We start from the raw sequence: 17713 nt of genomic DNA, 5'->3' as shown, positions 1-17713 counted from the left end.
TCTAAAACCACCTTGAACATCTGGAAGTTCACGGTTTTCCTGAAGCCTGGCTTGGAGAATTCTAGGCATCACTTTACTAGTGTGTGAGGTGAGTGCAATTGTGCGATAGTTTAAGCATTCTTTAGATCTTCAGTCTAACACTCTCCCAACTGAGCTATTTTGGCTGGATAGTTTGAGCATTCTTTGGCATTGCCTTTCTTTGGGATTGGAATGAAAACTAACCTTTGGCAGTCCCGTGGCAACTGCTGAGTTTCACAAATTTGCTGGCATATTGAGTGCTGCACTTTCACAGCTTCATCTTTTAAGATGATGGGGAAACCCCATTGGAGAAATGTCCAGAAGGGCAGGACCTAGGCATCAGTGGTGTGGTCCCCATTGAGACATCAGAGTTCCCCATCAAAGCATCAGGCAGAAGCCTGGGGGCAGGGAGAAGAGGTTGGATGAACGACAAGGCAATGGCAGGTCAGAGAAGACACAGGGAAGTGGTAGGCAAGAGGAACCTGAGAAGCCACAGATGCTCTGGGCTCCGAAGCAGACTCGAGCTTACCACCCGGGAAATGTAGTAAAGGAGGAGGCGGATGGCTCGCTCTTACCTTGGGTGCTGGTTCAGTCCAGGATCCTGTCTGTGAGAGCAGGAAGGACCTTCTCGAGGAGTCTGATCTTGGAGAAGTCCACTCTCTCCCTGGGCCACTGAGCCACCCTCAGGAGCTCCTTAGGAGAGTGGGGCTCTGAGTGTTATCAAGTTGGCTCAAAGCCGCTTGTCTTTTCCTGTGTGGGGTCACTGGCCAATCAGAGTCCAAGCATCATCTCAGGAGCGTATCTCACGGTCACGTTTCCTCCCCCGTTGCCTCATCCTCACATTCGTTTTCTGCCTCGATATTCTCAGAATCGCTGTCTCTACTTGTGGATTTTTCTCTGAACCAAATCTTTACCACACATTTGCAGCACACTGGAACAAGCCTGACTCTTGGTGTCCATCATCTCAGTGATGTTTGAGACTTTGAACTACCCGCTATACCTTGGTGGCTTTGCCTTATGTGAGAGTCATGCCTGGGAGAATGTCCCTCCAGGGCTACACTGCGTGGGATCTTCCTCCTCAGCTCACATCCTGATCTTCCCCGGTACTCTGTCCCTTAATCTCTTTCCAAGTCTCAGCCTCTCATATCCCCACAACCACACAGGTGTCCTGGACGCTGAGCACCCTTGCTTCTAGACTAGCACTTCCAGGGGGGACCATGGGGTTGGGTGGGAACAGCTGAGTCTACTCCATCTGAACACGTGAGCCACGTTCTTTTCAGAAATCACATCTAGTTGTGGACAGGATGACCTCCTGCCCCTAGGGAGAGACAGCAGGAGGATGAGGATGGAGAGAGGCTAGCTCTGACCAAGCCCCCTGGGAAGATCAGAAATAGATGATGAAAGTCTCAAGTCATGCCCTCTGGCGTGGAGTCACCATGGTCCAGCCCAGGCTCCTAAGCTTCCCAGGGACGAGCAGAACCAGAAATCATTTATCACATCTTCCAAAGTGTTAGGAAAGACCCTGATGATGGGAAAGATCGAGGACGAAAGGAGAAGGGAGTGGCAGAAGATGAGATGGTTAGGTAGCATCACCAGCTCAGTAGCCATGAATCTGAGCAAACTCTGGGAGATAGTGGAGGACAGAGGAGCCCCGTGTGCTGCAGTCCATGGCTCGCGAGGAGTGAGACACGACTTAGTGCCTGGAAAACACCTTCCAAATTCGCCCCAGAAGGATTTTTCCTGCTATGTTCAGTTTTACTTCCAATTGCATGAGATACTTTCCCATGATGAGCAGCTGGTGTGGTCTTTCCAAGACTGTGCCTCCCAGAACTGACAATTAGACACACTCGACAAGAACAAGAAGGGAAGGAAAGTGTCCTGCTGGTCATAGGAGAGGACGCTAATCGTATCTGCCCAAAAGACAGGTGCATGCCTAAAGCTTGGCATCTTTGTGTCAGCCAGCTCAAGCGTCTCCCACAGCTGGATACGGTAAGTGAAAAGGGCACCGTGTCCCTCCCTTTCCACATCTCTAGGAACTCCTCAAAGGTGGTTCACAAGTATTTTGATCTTAAGGCCCCAAAGAGCTTTGGTGTATGTCATTTATACCTATTGATATTTACCATCCTAAAGCTGAAGAATTAAAATGCATAAAGTTATTTTAAAATAAAACAATAAGCCCATGTCGTGTTACCATGGTAACTTCCCGACTCAGGGACTGAACCTGGGTTTCCTGCATTACAGGCAGATCTTTACTGTCTGAGCCACCCAGTCTATTTTTAATGAAAAGTAAATACAGATTTTTTAAAAAAATATAGAATCTCAGTGAGAAGAGTGGTGTTGTTTTACATGTTATGCACATCTTTTCAGTGTCTGGCTCCTGGGAAGACAGTTGGAGTATCTGTTTCTGCATTTGATCTGTTGCAAAATGTTAGTTTGGTCGATGTGCATGAAGAAAATCTGACCTCACACAGATATGTTGGAGGAAAAGGGAAGAGGAGTTGGATGGCCTTTCCAGGACCGTTCTGTGAAACTTGAAATGTACATGGATGCTCAGTCACTTCAGTCATGTCTGACTCTTCATGACCCTATGGACCGTAGCCCTCCAGCTCCTCTGCCCATGTGATTCTCCTGGCAATAATACTGGAGTGGGTTGCCATACCTCCTCCAGGAGATCTTCCTAACCCGGGGATTGAACCTGCATCTCCTGAGTCTCCTGCATTGCAGGCAGATTCTTCACCACTGAGCCATCAAGAAAGTCCATGCTTCCTTGAAGTTATGCCAAAACTTAACAAGTGGTAGTTTCTTCAAGGTTAGTCGTAATGTGGAATCTGAAATCATATCAATAAACTTTCATACACTGTTAAGTTAAAATCATTTATCTAAATTGCATTTTGGTCAGATCTTTTACCATATATTATTTTCATAGTATCATTTATAAGTCATCTGGAAAATATCGGTTCATGGAGTTATGTAGATTTTTCAGGTATTGACACAATTCGTTATACACTCTATCATCTATCTATCTATTGGTCTATCGTGGGGCTTCCCTTGTGGCTCAGTGGTAAAGAATCCACCTGCCAATTCAGGACACACGGGTTTGATCCCTGGAGAAGGAAATGGCAACACACTCCAGTGTTCTTGACTGGAGAGTCCTATGGACAGAGGAACATGGAGGGTTACAGCTCACGAGGTCACAAAGAGTCAGAAAAGACTTAGCGACTAAACAACAGCCTATCAGTCTGTCACGTTGTTAACATCCCCGTGAATCTCATCAGAAAACTCTAATCATTGGGAAGCCATTATACTCAGTGTAACAGATGCATGTTTTTTTCGGAATTCTAATTTTTTTCTTGAAAATCCAAATGGTATCAGTGGCTCCAGTTGTTTTCCTTGAAATGACTGGCTCACTTTGTTCATTTTGAGAAAATTTATATGCACAGTTATATTCTAGTTGAGCTATTTCAAATCCTGAAAGATGATGCTGTGAAAGTGCTGCACTCAACATGCCAGCAAATTTGGAAAACTCAGCAGTGGCCACAGGACTGGAAAAGGTCAGTTTTCATTCCAATTCCAAAGAAAGGCAATGACAAAGAATGCTCAAACTACCGCACAATTGCACTCATCTCACACACTAGTAAAGTGATGCCTAAAATTCTCCAAGCCAGGCTTCAGGAATACGTGAACCATGAACTTCCAGATGTTCAAGCTGGTTTTAGAAAAGGCAGAGGAACCAGAGATCAAATTGACAACATCCACTGGACCATCGAAAAAGCAAGAGAGTTCAAAAAAACCATCTATTTCTGCTTTATTGACTATGCCAAAGCCTTTGAGTGTGTGGATCATAATAAACTGTGAAAAATTCTGAAAGAGATGGGCATACCAGACCACCTGACCTGCCTCCTGAGAAATCTGTATGCAGGTCAGGAAGCAACAGTTAGAACTGGACATGGAACAACAGACTGGTTCCAAATAGGAAAAGGAGTACATCAAGGCTGTATATTGTCACCCTGCTTATTTAACTTCTATGCAGAGTACATCATGAGAAATGCTGGGCTGGATGAAGCACAAGCTGGAATCAAGATTTCCAGGAGAAATATCAATCACCTCAGATATGCAGATGACACCACCCTTATGGCAGAAAGTGAAGAGGAACTCAAAAGCCTCTTGATGAAAGTGAAAGAGGAGAGTGAAAAAGTTGGCTTAAAGCTCAACATTCAGAAAACTAAGATCATGGCATCCAGTCCCATCACTTCATGGGAAATAGATGGATAAACAGTGGGAACAGTGGCTGACTTTATTTTGGGGGGCTCCAAAATCACTGCAGATGGTGACTGCAGCCATGAAATTAAAAGACGCTTACTCCTTGGAAGGAAAGTTATGACCAACCTAGATAGCATATTCAAAAGCAGAGACATTACTTTGCCAACAAAGGTCCATCTAGTCAAGGCTATTGTCTTTCTAGTAGTCATGTATGGATGTGAGAGTTGGACTACAAAGAAAGCTGAGCGCCAAAGAATTGATGCTTTTGTTCTGTGGTGTTGGAGAAGACTCTTGAGAGTCCCTTGGACTGCAAGGAGATCCAACCAGTCCATCCTAAAGGAAATCACTCCTGGGTGTTCACTGGAAGGATTGATGCTGAAGCTAAAACTCCAATACTTTGGCCACCTGATGCAGAGAGCTGACTCATTTGAAAAGACCCTGATGCTGGGAATGATTGAGAGCAGGAGGAGAAGAGGACGACAGAGGATGAGATGGTTGGATGGCATCACCGACTCAATGAACATGAGTCTGAGTGGACTCCGGGAGTTGGTGATGGACAGGGAGGCCTGGCGTGCTGCGGTTCATGGGGTCGCAGAGTCGGACACAACTGAGCAACTGAACTGAACTGATATGCACAGTTGGTCAATCAATCATGCTTTCAAATAAAAATGGTGATCAAGAGAAGGAAGAAGCTAGTTAAGATCTCAGCTCAAGTAATTGCAATGCTTGAAAGAGTTATTGTACTTTGGTGTAAAGCCAAAGTGACAGATATTTATAATATATTATATTTATTAAATATGTAATGTTAGTTATATAATATGCAAGTTTATTATATATTATATTATATACTTAGATTAATATATTTCCCTGTTTAGTCACATAAAATATTAAAAAGTCATGTACTCAAGGCATATATTTCACAAAATTAAGAGTTTTTTTTTTTAATTAAGAGTTTTTACTGCTTCATCAAGAGTAAAGGACATTCCTGGGTGAAGGTGCCTTTTCGGAAAATTGCTGTGAAGCCGTGATGATGGGAAAGAATACGACACAATAGTACTGTCACACTTTTTGCCGCTTCTTTAAGGCACAGGCTGTTTAATCCATCATTGCTTTTGCATCCATCAGTGAAAATCTCAACAAAGTTGTTCCAGAAGAAGCCATGAAACAAACAAACAAAAAAATTGTTCAACATTTTGAACATTTCAGCACTTTTATTTGTTGCCAAGCATTCATATAAAAGTTCTCCGATAATTAGTTGCTGTTGCTACCAGATGAATTCCAGAAGTTCAAGGACTATCTATCAATTTTAAGAACTATATGTGAAGAGAGTATATTAACTCAGTTTTCGTGTCACTGCTAAACCTTTCAGCCAACAAGTTTACTGTATCATTAGAAAGAAGGTGGAAGTGTGAGAGTGTTAGTCGCTCGGTCGTGTCCAACTCTTGTGACCCCATGGACTGTAGCTCACCAGGCTCCTCTGTCCATGGGATTCTCCAGGCAAGAATTCTGGAGTGGGTTGCCATGCCCTCATCGAGGGGATCTTCCCAACCCAAGGATCGAACCCTGGTCTCCTGCATTGAAGGCAGATTCTTTATCCCCTGAGCCACCAGGGAAGCCCTTAGAAAGTAGGGGGCACCAGAATTCTTTTAGTGACTTTCCTCCAGCTGACATTCATCAGCATCAACTCTACAGGTTGAGTAAGTCATGGAAGTAAGTGTCATGGTTAGCAGGTGGGAACAGAGATACCATCACCATTTACAAGAAATAAGGAAACTTTAGGCAAAGTAAGCAGATTCTCACAGCTACATAAGATGGGAAACAGTATTCATGTTTCTACAATATGTTATCTAAAATGTTCAGTTTTCAACAAAAGTTACAAGACATGCAAAAGAAATGTGAAAGTATGACTCATACGCTGGAGTAAGAGAGAAGTAGAGAACAGAGATGGTCAGACCGACCAGATGTTGAATTCAGCAGGAAGACTTTAAAGCAGAGACTACAGATACACTCAAAGCGCTAATAGAAACCATGCCTAAGAAGGAAAGAAGTGTGTGATGACAGTATCTCATCAAGTGGAGAAAAATCAATAAAGAAACTATTACGTATAAATGGATAAAAAGGTCCTACTGTATAGCATAGGGAACTATGATCAATATCCTGGATAAACCACGATGCAAAAGAATGGAAAAAACGTATGAGTATGTGTGTGTATGTGTATGTGCGTGTGTATGTGTGTGTATGTATGTGTGTGTATGTGTATGTGTGTGTGTATGTGTGTGTAGCAGATTTTGCTGTATAGCAGAAATGAACATAACACTGTAAATCAACTGTACTTCAATTAATTTTTTAAAAAGAAAGAGAAATGATTTTTTAAAAGAACAAATAGAAATTCTGGAGTTTAAAATAGAGTTGAAAGTTCACTACAAGGGCTCAAAAGGAGATTTGAACTGTCAGAAGACGGATTTAGCAAACTTTAAGATCGATTGATAGCAATTATATAAATCAAAGGTAAATGAGGGGAAAGAATGAGCAAAAATGAAAAGTCTCAGGAAACTGTGGGACATGATGAAGTACCAAAATATGCATAATAGGAGCCCAGGAGAGGAGGGAGAGAAAAGAGAAAAAAAGAAATGATGGCTTAAGACTAAAATCTATTAAGAACACTTATGGCACCCCACTCCAGTACTCTTGCCTGGAAAATCCCATGGACGGAGGAGCCTGGTGGGCTGCAGTCCATGGGGTCGCTAAGAGTTGGACACGACTGAGCGACTTCCCTTTCACTTTTCACTTTCATGCATTGGAGAAGGAAATGGCAACCCACTCCAGTGTTCTTGCCTGGAGAATCCCAGGGATGGGGGAGCCTGGTGGGCTGCTGTCTCTGGGGTCGCACAGGGTCGGACACGACTGAAGTGACTTGGCAGTAGCATATAACCAAGAAGTTCAGTAAACTCCAAGGGGCTCTCATCCTCATCTTAGGGATGCTGAAACAGAGGCGGGGGATGATTAATGGCTTCTCAGTCAAGCAAGAATAGAGTCAGGGTCTCCCCAAGGTGGTCTGAATCTACAGTTAGAGGTCTTAATAACCATCCTCTGTGGCTTCAGTGACATGTTTCCCTCCAAAATTCAGAGTATGTTTTTCATGTGATTCCTGCAGACCATGAAAGTGCAGTGATTTTACAAGCAGGTGAAGATAAATGCAAAAAAAGAGAGTGTTAGTCACTCAGTCATGTCCTACTCTTTGCGACCCCATGGACTGTAGCCCACCAGGCTCTTCTGTCCATGGAATTCTCCAGGCAAGAATGCTGGAGTGGGTAGCTATTCCCTTCTCCAAGGAATCTTCCCAATCTAGGGATCAAACCCAAGTCTCAGGCATTGCAGGCAGATTCTTTACCATCTGAGCCATCGGGAAGCCCAAGATAAATGCCATTAGTTCTTAACTATTGACCCTGAGAATATCAGTGGTTTGTAAGGACTGTAACAGTACACATTTTTGAGCAATAATTTTTTTCTTATCTTTAACAAACTAAATTATATGACATAAAAACTTAAACATACATCATTTACTGTAAACACAATATACTGATTTAAAATGTATACAAGAATTGTATAATGGCTAAATATTAATATCCCCTACCAGATACTGTTAAGAATTTGAGGCATTTACACACACAAAGGTTTAAAACTTTTAGATGGTTGAAAATGGTGGAATCATGTGCAAGGCCATGGAGAAACTGTCGAGGAAGGGTTGAGGGAAAAATCAAGGAAGAAATCAAATAACTGAAGAGCTACAATGACAAAGATGGCATTGGTGGTTCAACGGCAGGATTCTCACCATCCTACAAGGAGGACGATGGATGGCGAGCCTGAAAACAAAGAAACAGGCTTTGAGATGTGAAGGACAGAGATCGACTGTAAGGCTAATGGTGTAACAATCTCTTCCCCACTTCTCACCCTGCCACAGCCTTCCTGCCATCTCACCTGAGGGTCCAGAGAAGATGGTGAGGCCAGGGGCGAGTGAGAGGGTTCTCACACTCGGAGGAAAGGTGAGAGCATGATCTCCTGCAGAGAAATCCCATTTCTTCTCCACCGCCCATCTTGGTTCACGTGTGTCCCCTCCAGGGACAGAGTCACCTCTGTGCCCAGGTGGACTGTTCTAGAAGGCACCCAGGGGCACGACCCTTGGAAAGACCAATAGCCTAGTTGCCTTTTTTACAGAAATAAAAATCAAGCCACATTATACAATGAAGAACATGAGAAGTGGTCCATGGGATGGGTCCAGGCTCTAGATCCTAGCATCTCTGGGGCATGTTGCTGCGTGATGGAGGTGGGAAGGGTGTTGGATGTTGACTTGCTGTCGGTACCTCGAGCTCACCACCAAGAACGTCTGGGACAGACTCTCCCACGGATGGGACTTCTGGAAGAGCAGAAGCTGAAACACACCTCTAGGACCCATTTCCAGTGTTCTCAGAACCAACCCCTAAAGTGTTGGGGCAACCATGGAGGCATCACTTGAGCTAGAAGAAAGTCTGCCTAAGGCCAGGTCTTGAGAGGGTTGCTCCCAGCCATATCTTCCCTGCATGTAAGTCCCAGCCCCATTTCCTCCCTGGAATCTGGAACCCCAGCTGTGTGGAGGGGGGACACACACGTGTCAGAACCAAAAGAACGTCATGCCCAGCTGGGCAGGGAGCGACGATGCCACAGGCCGCTGAGCACACGGGCCTCCCCTCTACCAGCTGGAAGAAGCTGGTGTTTCCTAAGAGAGTCAGAGATGCCCTCTGCATACTGCAGGCCAGAACCCATTAGCTCCAAGCTCCCCAGGACCAAGCTCAATTTTTACACATCCAATTGCTTTTTTCAACTGAAGTATGGTTGATTTACAGTGTCATGCTCATGACTGCTACGCAGCAAAGTGATTGTTATACATATACACACATTCTTTTTAACTATTCTTTTCCATTTTGATTCTCACAGGATATTGAATATAGCTCCTTGTGCTATACAGTCGGACCTTGTTGGCTATCCATTATGTATATAAAAGCAAACCTCTGCCAACCCCAGCCTCCCACACTGTCCCTCCCCCAGCCCCTCCACTTCATCAACCCACAGCCCATTCTCTGTGTCCGTGACTATGTCTCTGTTTAAGGTAGGCTCATTCGTGCTGTACTTCAGATTTCACATTAAGTGATGTCCTGATATTTGTCTTTCTCTTTCTGACTTACTTCACTTAGAGCCCAAATAAACAGATTTTAAGTCAGTCAGGACCTGCCTGTTTATCCAAAACTGCAACCATCATCTGTGAGCAATAGATAAGACAAACATCCGGCCAGGAAAGACCTCAAGCCACAGCTCCGCTTGGCGCTCTCCAACACAGAGGCTCCCGCCACGCTGCTGAGTGAAGTCACCGAGACCCACAAGCCCTCTGCAACTCCCCTCTGCCCCAGCAGCTCCCCTGTGCCAGGTGGCACCCTGTGCTGAGGCTTCTGGAGGGTCCCGCTCTATGGGGGACTTCCTCCCGTGCAAACCTGGCAGAGTGCACCCTGATGACGCTGCTGGGTACCGCTACCAGCTCACGGCCGTATCATTCTCCTTAATCAGCCCCCAGGCCCCTCCAACTTACGCCTGGGTCGGGCCACCTAGGGCCTCTGACTCTGTCCTCATCTGAAAAGTGAAGACACTCATAGGCCCTGTGTGTGTGTGTGTGTCGCTCGGTTGTGTCTGACTCTGCGACTCGAGGAACTGTGGCCCGCCAGGCTTCTCTGTCCATGGGATTCTCCAGGCAAGAGTACTGGAGTTGCCATTCCCTTCTCCAGGGGATCTTCCCAACCCAGGGATCTAACCCAGGCGCCCTGCACTGCAGGCAGAGTCTTTACCGTCTGAGCCACTAGGGAAGCCCACAGGTCTGCTGCCGCCCAGAAGTCAAGTCAGGAACTGCTGCCTGTCTGCTGTTCTGGGCAAAGGTCCTCAAGCCTTTCCTGACTCTCACCACCCTTTTCTCAACAGCCGCTCGGAGTGGGACGCACTGAAGCCCACGCAGCACCGACCCCCTCACACACCCATTTGCTTGTTTCTCTGTTCACCTCTTCGACGTGCTCGCTTGTGCTTCAGTCTTTCCTGAACGTGAAAATGTAAAGACTAAAATATGAGACAGAGGAGCAACTGATGAGGGATGACATTCCAGAGAATGTAAGAGAATTCTGGAGACCCCACTGACCGCAGCGTCACAAGTCATCAGAGCATCCCTGTTCTGGCCCTCAGCTTCCCCCAGCTCTGCGCCCGCAACCACGTGCCTCGTCTCTGACCTGGACCACACCCCGGATGTCTGCTCACTCTGTCTAGCACCCCCACCCAGAACCGGAGGTCCGCCTCAAAGAGAATAACCAGACCTCTGGAAGGCAAGTCGGGCCCACTCCTTTCTTCCTTGTCTGGGATACTCTCCAAGCGGCTCCAGACATTCAGGGCAAGGGCTTCACTGCTCTCCTGCCCGGAGCATGCAGCCCCTTCCCATGGCCCCCGCCTCCCCGTGGGGTTGCTCTGGCCTCAAGCATGTGCTGAGCTGTGAGAAGCGCGAGCCTCCCCTTTCTCTGTCTTAGAGGCCTCCCTGCCCCTGACGTGGGTAAGGACAGTAACAGGGAAACCCAGGCTGCCTCTGCTCGGGTCTGTTGTGGGGACAATGGCCTCTCCATCACTCCTGAGGCCTCCAGGTGCCCAGTGCTGGCGACCAGATCACATGACATGAAATTGCCACCTCTGCGGTCAAAACCGTCTGGGCCCCAGTGGCTTCTTGTGGTCCAGCCTCTACCTTGTTCCTATCCGAGGCCACCGATAGGCGGTGTTTTACAGCCGTGCAGACCCCCACGTGCTTCCTCCCGGCTCCCACAGGATAGACAGACCCGCCCGGTTAACTGTTACTGACACGCTGTCCAGCAGCTGGAGGTTGCAGCACGACTGATGTATTCTTTTAAGATGTTGAATTTTGCAAAGTCTCTAGCTACCAGACTCTTGGAAAAGAACAAGTGGGCTGGGGGACCACCCTTGCCTGAAGGTTTGTGACTCCGGCTCAGCCAGCTTTGCTGGACAGCACTGGGAGGGGTGACATGCTGAGCTGGGGTGGCAAGAGCCCCACTGAGGACCAGACCTAGCCACAAGGGCAAAGCTGGTCTTCATGGTCAGACGGTCTGGACTTCCAGGATGGCTCCCACGTGTTATAGGATTTAAACATTCTTCTCATTTCCTGGGGCTTCCCTAATAGCTCACTGGTAAGGGATCTGCCTACAATGCAGGAGACCCTAGTTCAGTTCCTGAGTCAGGAAGATCCGCTGGAGAAGGGATAGGCTACCCGCTCCAGTATTCTTGGGCTTCCCCTGTGACTCAGCAGATAAAGAATCTACCTGCAACATGGGAGACATGGGTTCCATCCTTGAGTTGGGAAGGCCCCCTGAAGAAGGAAAAGGCTACCGTCTCCAGAATTCTGGTCTGGAGAATTCATGGACTATACAGTCCACGGGGTCACAAAGAGGCAGACACGGCTGAGCAGCTTTCACTTCCACCTGCTCCTTTCCTTGAGCTTGATTGTTCTCACCTTCACGAAAAGTAACTATCCAATGTGTTTGGAAGAGAAGATCAAGGGCCTGCATTTAGTGGGTACCTGGTACGGCTTGGTGCACTTGGAAGAGACTATGGCCAAAGCATTAGACACAGTTCCTGCCTCCGAAGGGCTTGCTTCTCCCAGGGGACTGAAGGGTGAGCAGACAGCTGGCACGCAGTCGAGCATGTCTGCACTCAGAAAGCTGTAATATGCACGCGTCAACACAATCTGGGGCGGAGACAGATGACTCTTAGAGGTGGTGATTTCTAAGCTGATCTCCGCAGGGTCCAGAGGAGACAGCATATGAAAGGGCGGGGAGAGGTGGGGCGAGGGCTTTGGCTCAAGGGCAACACCAGGCAGAGGTCAGAAGCCAGAGAAAGCGAGACAGGAGGCCAGAGCCCAGGCGGCAGCAAACAAGGGCAAGACACGAGGCTACGCCAGCTTGGAAAAAGAGGGTCTTGTGTGTTCCAGGAAGACTCTGGACTTTATTTTATTCTGCTGAGATATAATTCACATTTGATACTTTTCTCTCATTTCAAGTATACACATCGGTGGTTTTTAGTCTAGTCACAAGATTGTGCAACCGCCACCACTGCCTAATTCCAGAACATTTCATTACCCCCTAAAAACCCCACATCCATGAGCAGTTGGTCTCACCATCCCCTCTGACGCCACAGCCTGTTTCTTCTCGCCATAGGTTTGCCTATTCTGGACACTTCACATAAACAGAAGCAGATAATCCGTGGTCTTTGGCCTCTTTCACTGAGCATGTTTCCAATTCATCCATGTTGCAGCAGGAGTTTGAACTCCCTCCCTTTTCATTCCTGAATAATATTCCACTGTTCAGATAGACTTATTGCTGTTGTTCAGTTGCTAAGTCATGTCTGACTCTTTGTGACCTCATAGACCGTAGCACACCAGGGTCCTCTGTCCTCTAGGATCCCCCAGAGTTTGCTCAAATTCATGTCCATCAAGTCAGTGATGCCAGCCAACGATCTCATCCTCTGTCATCCCCTTCACCTCCTGCCTTCAATCTTTCCCAGCATCAGGGGCTTTTCCAATGAGTCAGCTCTTCGCATCAGGTGGCCAAAGGATTGGAGCTTCAGCTTCAGCATCAGTCCTTCCAAAGAATAATCAGGACTGATTTCCTTTAGGACTGACTGGTTTGATCTCCTTGCTGTCCAAGGAGTCTCCTCCAGCACCACAGCTTGAAGGCATCAATTTTTCAGCACTCAGCCTTCTTCATGGTCCAACTCTCCCATCTGTACATGCCTACTAGAAAAACCATAGCTTTGACTATAAGTCAGACTTTCTTCTGTGAGCACTGGGGCCCAGTAAAATGAGCATTTCTTTTATTCCTCCAGAGATAAAAAGCATTTAAAGACTTTGATATAGTAATTTATACAGGGGATATAAGTATACAAGTGTAATTCAATTTTATGATATCTCAGACCAAAAAATGGTATTTCATCACTTCAGTCCTTTCTTTAGTTTGACAAACAGCAGTTGGTACACACATAATTATTTTGATTGAAAAAGTATATTCTGTAGAAACTCAGGATTGTGAACTCGAAACTATACTTGATTCTTACTAGGTACCTCTTGCTATCGTCTCAAATTTTTATATAATTCTAGTGGTTCAGCTTGACATTTCTCTCTCACATGAGTCAGCTCTTCCCATCAGGTGGCCAAAGTATTGGAGCTTCAGCTCCAGCATCAGTCTTTCCAATGAGTATTCAGAGTTGATTTCCTTTAGAACTGACTGGTTTGACTTCCAAGGGGCTGTCCAAGGAGCTCTTCAGGAGTCTTCTCTGGCACCACAGTTCAAAAGAATCAATTCTTCAGTACTCAGCCTCCTTCATGGTCCAACTCTCACTTCTGTACATGACTAGTGGAAATGTCAGGCATATCATCTTCTAAACCCTTGCACAGCAGAATGAAGCATATGCCAGAATGACAGCTCCAGAGCTCCTGCCTTGCTCAGTCAGCAAGGAGTATGGTGGCCCTGCATAGAAAGAAGTCAGATTTTGCAATATTGGGGAGGGCGTGGGACTCTGAGCCAGGAAACCAGGCTTCCTGTCGGGCTCGGCCATGTACCCACTGTGGAACATTTGGAAGATCTTGGAAATCTCCTCCTCCCCCACGATGCATCAGCCGTGTGACCCCAGTGGACCCCCTTTGCCAATTTCTATCATTAGAAACCACAGCTTCTGGGGCTTCCCGGGTTGTCTAGTGCTTAAGACTCTTACTTGCAAAGGACCTGGTTCGATCCATGATCAGGGAACTAAGCCCCCCCTGCTACGGGGCAACTAAGCCCCTGTGCCCCAGCTAGAGACCCTGAATGCTGCAGCTCAGGCCCGGCACAGCCAAATAAAGAAATGAGTATTTTAAAAAGAAGTAATAGCTGTTAACTTTATAATCGTGAATCTGAAAACACAAAGTACGAGTCTGCACACAGTAGGTGCTAAAGAAATGCTCCTTTTTATCCGTCTCATTTAACACCTTCCGTAGTGATTTGGAAGAAAGATTATGGCTTTTCAGTTCACGATAAACTTGATGGTGTTGCAAATTCAAGTAAGGACAGAGAAGCTAGGCAGAGGGGTCTCAAAGTGAAAAGAAATACGGGCAAGAAATAAAATTCGTGTCAGTTTAGAAAAATTAAACTTGATATTATACATTATCAGTATAATGTATAATATAGCTGGGAAAGATTGAGGGCAGGAGGAGAAGGGGATGACAGAGGATGTGGTTGGATGGCATCACCGGCTCAATGGACAGGATTTTGAGCAAACTCAGGGAGATGGTGAAGGAGAGGGAAGCCTGGTGTGCTGCAGTCCATGGGGTCACAGAGTCAGACATGACTGAGCAACTGAAGGAGAAGGGCTCCAGATAACACAACAGGAGAGGAGGGAATCCCACACCATCCCCCTGAGGCCAGCATGTCCACAGTCGTCTGTGAGGCAGGTGTGGGACCATGCAGGGCACCTAGAAAAGTCTGTCTCCTGATCTGGGGCTGCCAATTTCCTTTCTTCCTCCCCTTCTCTCTTGGGTCTTGCCAGGACCCATGGCAATAAAATTGTTAGGGAATTTACTGCAAACTGGGTGGACTTGGAGGGCATTGTGCTAAGTGCAGGAAGTCAGACAGAGAAAGACAAATACTGTACAATCTCACTTACACATGGAATCTGAAAACTACAGTGAAAGCCGCTCAGTCGTGTCCGACTCTTTGTGACTGTATAGTCCATGGAATTCTCCAGGCCAGAATACTGGAGTGGGTAGCCTTTCCCTTCTCCAGGGGGACTTTCCAACCCAGGGATCAAACCCAGGTCTCCCGCATTGCAGGCAGATTCTTTATCAGCTGAGCCACAAGGGTAGCCCTGTCAGACAAAGTAAGTTCTTAATCTAGACCACTCTTTATCTTTCTCAGGATTTTTGTTTGATTGGTTGGTTGGCTGGTTTGTGGTTTTTCTCTGGTGTTGTTACTCATGATAAATGTCCCAACTGATGCAGAACCTAGAACCTGACACTAGGGTACAAAAATTACGGTGGAAAATAAAGAACTGTCATCTATAACATCGATAGTCACGTAAGCTTTTCTCAAGTCTATCACAAGGATGTAAAATTTATCAACACATTTTAAGATGCTCACTTATTTCTGATACCAGTGAAATGTGATAGTTGCTCAGTCGTGTGCAACTCTTTGCGACCCTATGGACTGCAGTGGGCCAGGCTCCTCTGTCCAGGGAATTCTCTAGGCAAGAAAACTGGAGTGGGTTGCCATTTTCCTTCTCCAATTTCTGAAACCGAAAACTGTACAAATTAAACCCATCAGTGAGTGAAAAAGAGACTCTCTCCCAGGACGTCTCACCCGTGGAACACACAGATGATATGAACCTGGAAGAGAGAGGTGGTCCTTGCGTGTTTGGGTTTGAATCTATAGGAGCCACCATTATAGGTTTTTCTAACTATTGTCCGTCTACATCTCTTTGCTTATTTGTTTTTCTTTCTACTTTTACAAATATTTGTTTATCATTAAATATCTGGCTGTGCCAGACCTCAGTTGCAGCAGGTGGCATCTTAGCTCCCTGAGCAGGGATCAACTCATGCCCTCTGCTTTGGGATTAAAAGTCTTTACCGCTGGACCGCCAAGGAAATCCCCTCTATTATTTTTTAATTCTATTCTTGGTCCAATTAACTGATTTCATGGCCATCCCCCACAATTTGGAGAACACCCTCACGGAGCACTAAATTGCATTTTCTCTCGAGTCCCCTGTAAGCCTCACTTAGGCCAGGCTTGACCTTGAAAAGCCACGTCTTGCACACCGTGTTGTATATACCTTATACACCTACACGGAGACGGCTGGATGGCATCGCCAGGCCAATGGACATGAGTTCGAGCAGACTCCAGGAGATGGTGGTGGACAGGGAGGCCTGGCGTGCTGCAGTCCACGGGGTCGGACACGACTGAGCGGCTGAACAGCAGCACATACACTGCGTAGCTGTAGCCGCAAGCGGAAGCCGCCAGTATCTGCAGATCTCACTTGAGTTCCTCAATCTAACCTAATCGAAGTTCCTAAAATCTAATCTGGGAGTTCTTCCCCATAGGCGTGAAATGGAAACAAAACAAAACAAAACCCTGTGATAAGACTGTGGGAGCCCACAAGGTGGGGTCCGCATGCCTATCCTGCTGAGAGTTGCAGACACCTCAACGGTGACTCCAGGGACCCCAGCCCAGCCTCACAGGGATGGACACGCAGTCCACGTGACAACCACCCACCTGGCTTCCCGAGGTCCACCCTGACCCATCTGCAGTTGGGTGGTCATGAGGCAACCAGGAGAGCAGGCTGAATAAACACACTCACTCAGAAGAAGACAAACTCATTTCTAAATTCCTTGGGTGACCTCAAGCTGAAGTTTTCAGCGAGGCAAAGCTCCCTATGTCAGGGACACTGGTTTTCACAGGTTACTGAAACTGTGTGTGTGTATGTGTGTGTGTGTCCTAAGAGGCCGCACGTTCATCAGACCCAGGGTGACGATCAGTGAATGCTCTTTGGAGTGTGCGGTCAGTGTCCCTCTGAGCCAGGGTACTCATCGTCTCCTGGAGGAGACGGAGGGTGAGCCCGGCTCTTCACTCTGGGGTCTGAGCTTTACCCCCTGCATCTCCCTCGGCACCATGTCCTCCCAACTTTACCTAGGGGCCCTCAGCCGGGCTGACCATGGTCATGGGGCCACAGATGGCTCTCAGGAGCTTCAGCCTCTGCAGTGGTACAAGTGGGTCCTTGATAAAATCTCGAATAAATCAAACTAGGTAATTCCATCCATGTTTGCGTGGTGAGATTTGGTCTGAGTCCATTTCACGCTCATTCACAAAGGAGGTGTGTTAAGGTCTTTATAACAAGCGTGGAGTGGGAGGACAGAAGGTCCCGGGAGGAGAAAATCCTCAAGAGCGAGGTCCACCAGCCCTCAGTGGTAGAAAGCATCAATTCTTCAATGCTCAACCTTCTTCATTGCCCAACTCTTATATCCATACATGAAAAGTAAGACAAATGAAATAGAAGCTACAGTGTTTTTAGATTTTTTGATATAATTCACAAAACCACAAAAAATGCGCCATTTTAAATCATACACTTCAGAGGATTTTAGTACCTTCAACTCTTCTGCACAACCGTTGTGCTATCCAATCCCACAACATCTCCATCACCCCAAAAGGAAACCCTATTCTCGTTGAAGGTCAGTCCCAGTGCCCCTCCCCAGTCCCTAGCAACCGCTCATCAGCTTCCGTTTCCATGCATTCACCTCTTGGACATGGCATACCCACGGGACCGCACAATACGTGGCCTTCTGTGTCTG

General features: G+C 46.7%; 1 long non-coding RNA gene across 1 annotated transcript; it reads left to right on the top strand.

The window, feature by feature from the left end:
- The first annotated feature begins 634 nt into the window (after positions 1-634).
- LOC147341711 (uncharacterized) lies at positions 635-5189 on the top strand. Its single transcript, XR_015157419.1, has 2 exons — positions 635-2007; positions 2386-5189. It is a non-coding gene; the product is annotated as an uncharacterized LOC147341711 (long non-coding RNA).
- Positions 5190-17713: the final 12524 nt, after the last annotated feature.

Source organism: Bos grunniens, chromosome 29, assembly GCF_055505025.1.
Source record: "Bos grunniens cultivar Pamir isolate PY7600 chromosome 29, Bosgru_T2T1.0, whole genome shotgun sequence".
Classification (NCBI taxonomy): Eukaryota; Metazoa; Chordata; class Mammalia; order Artiodactyla; family Bovidae; genus Bos; species Bos grunniens.
This window is presented reverse-complemented; position numbering and strand designations above follow the sequence as displayed.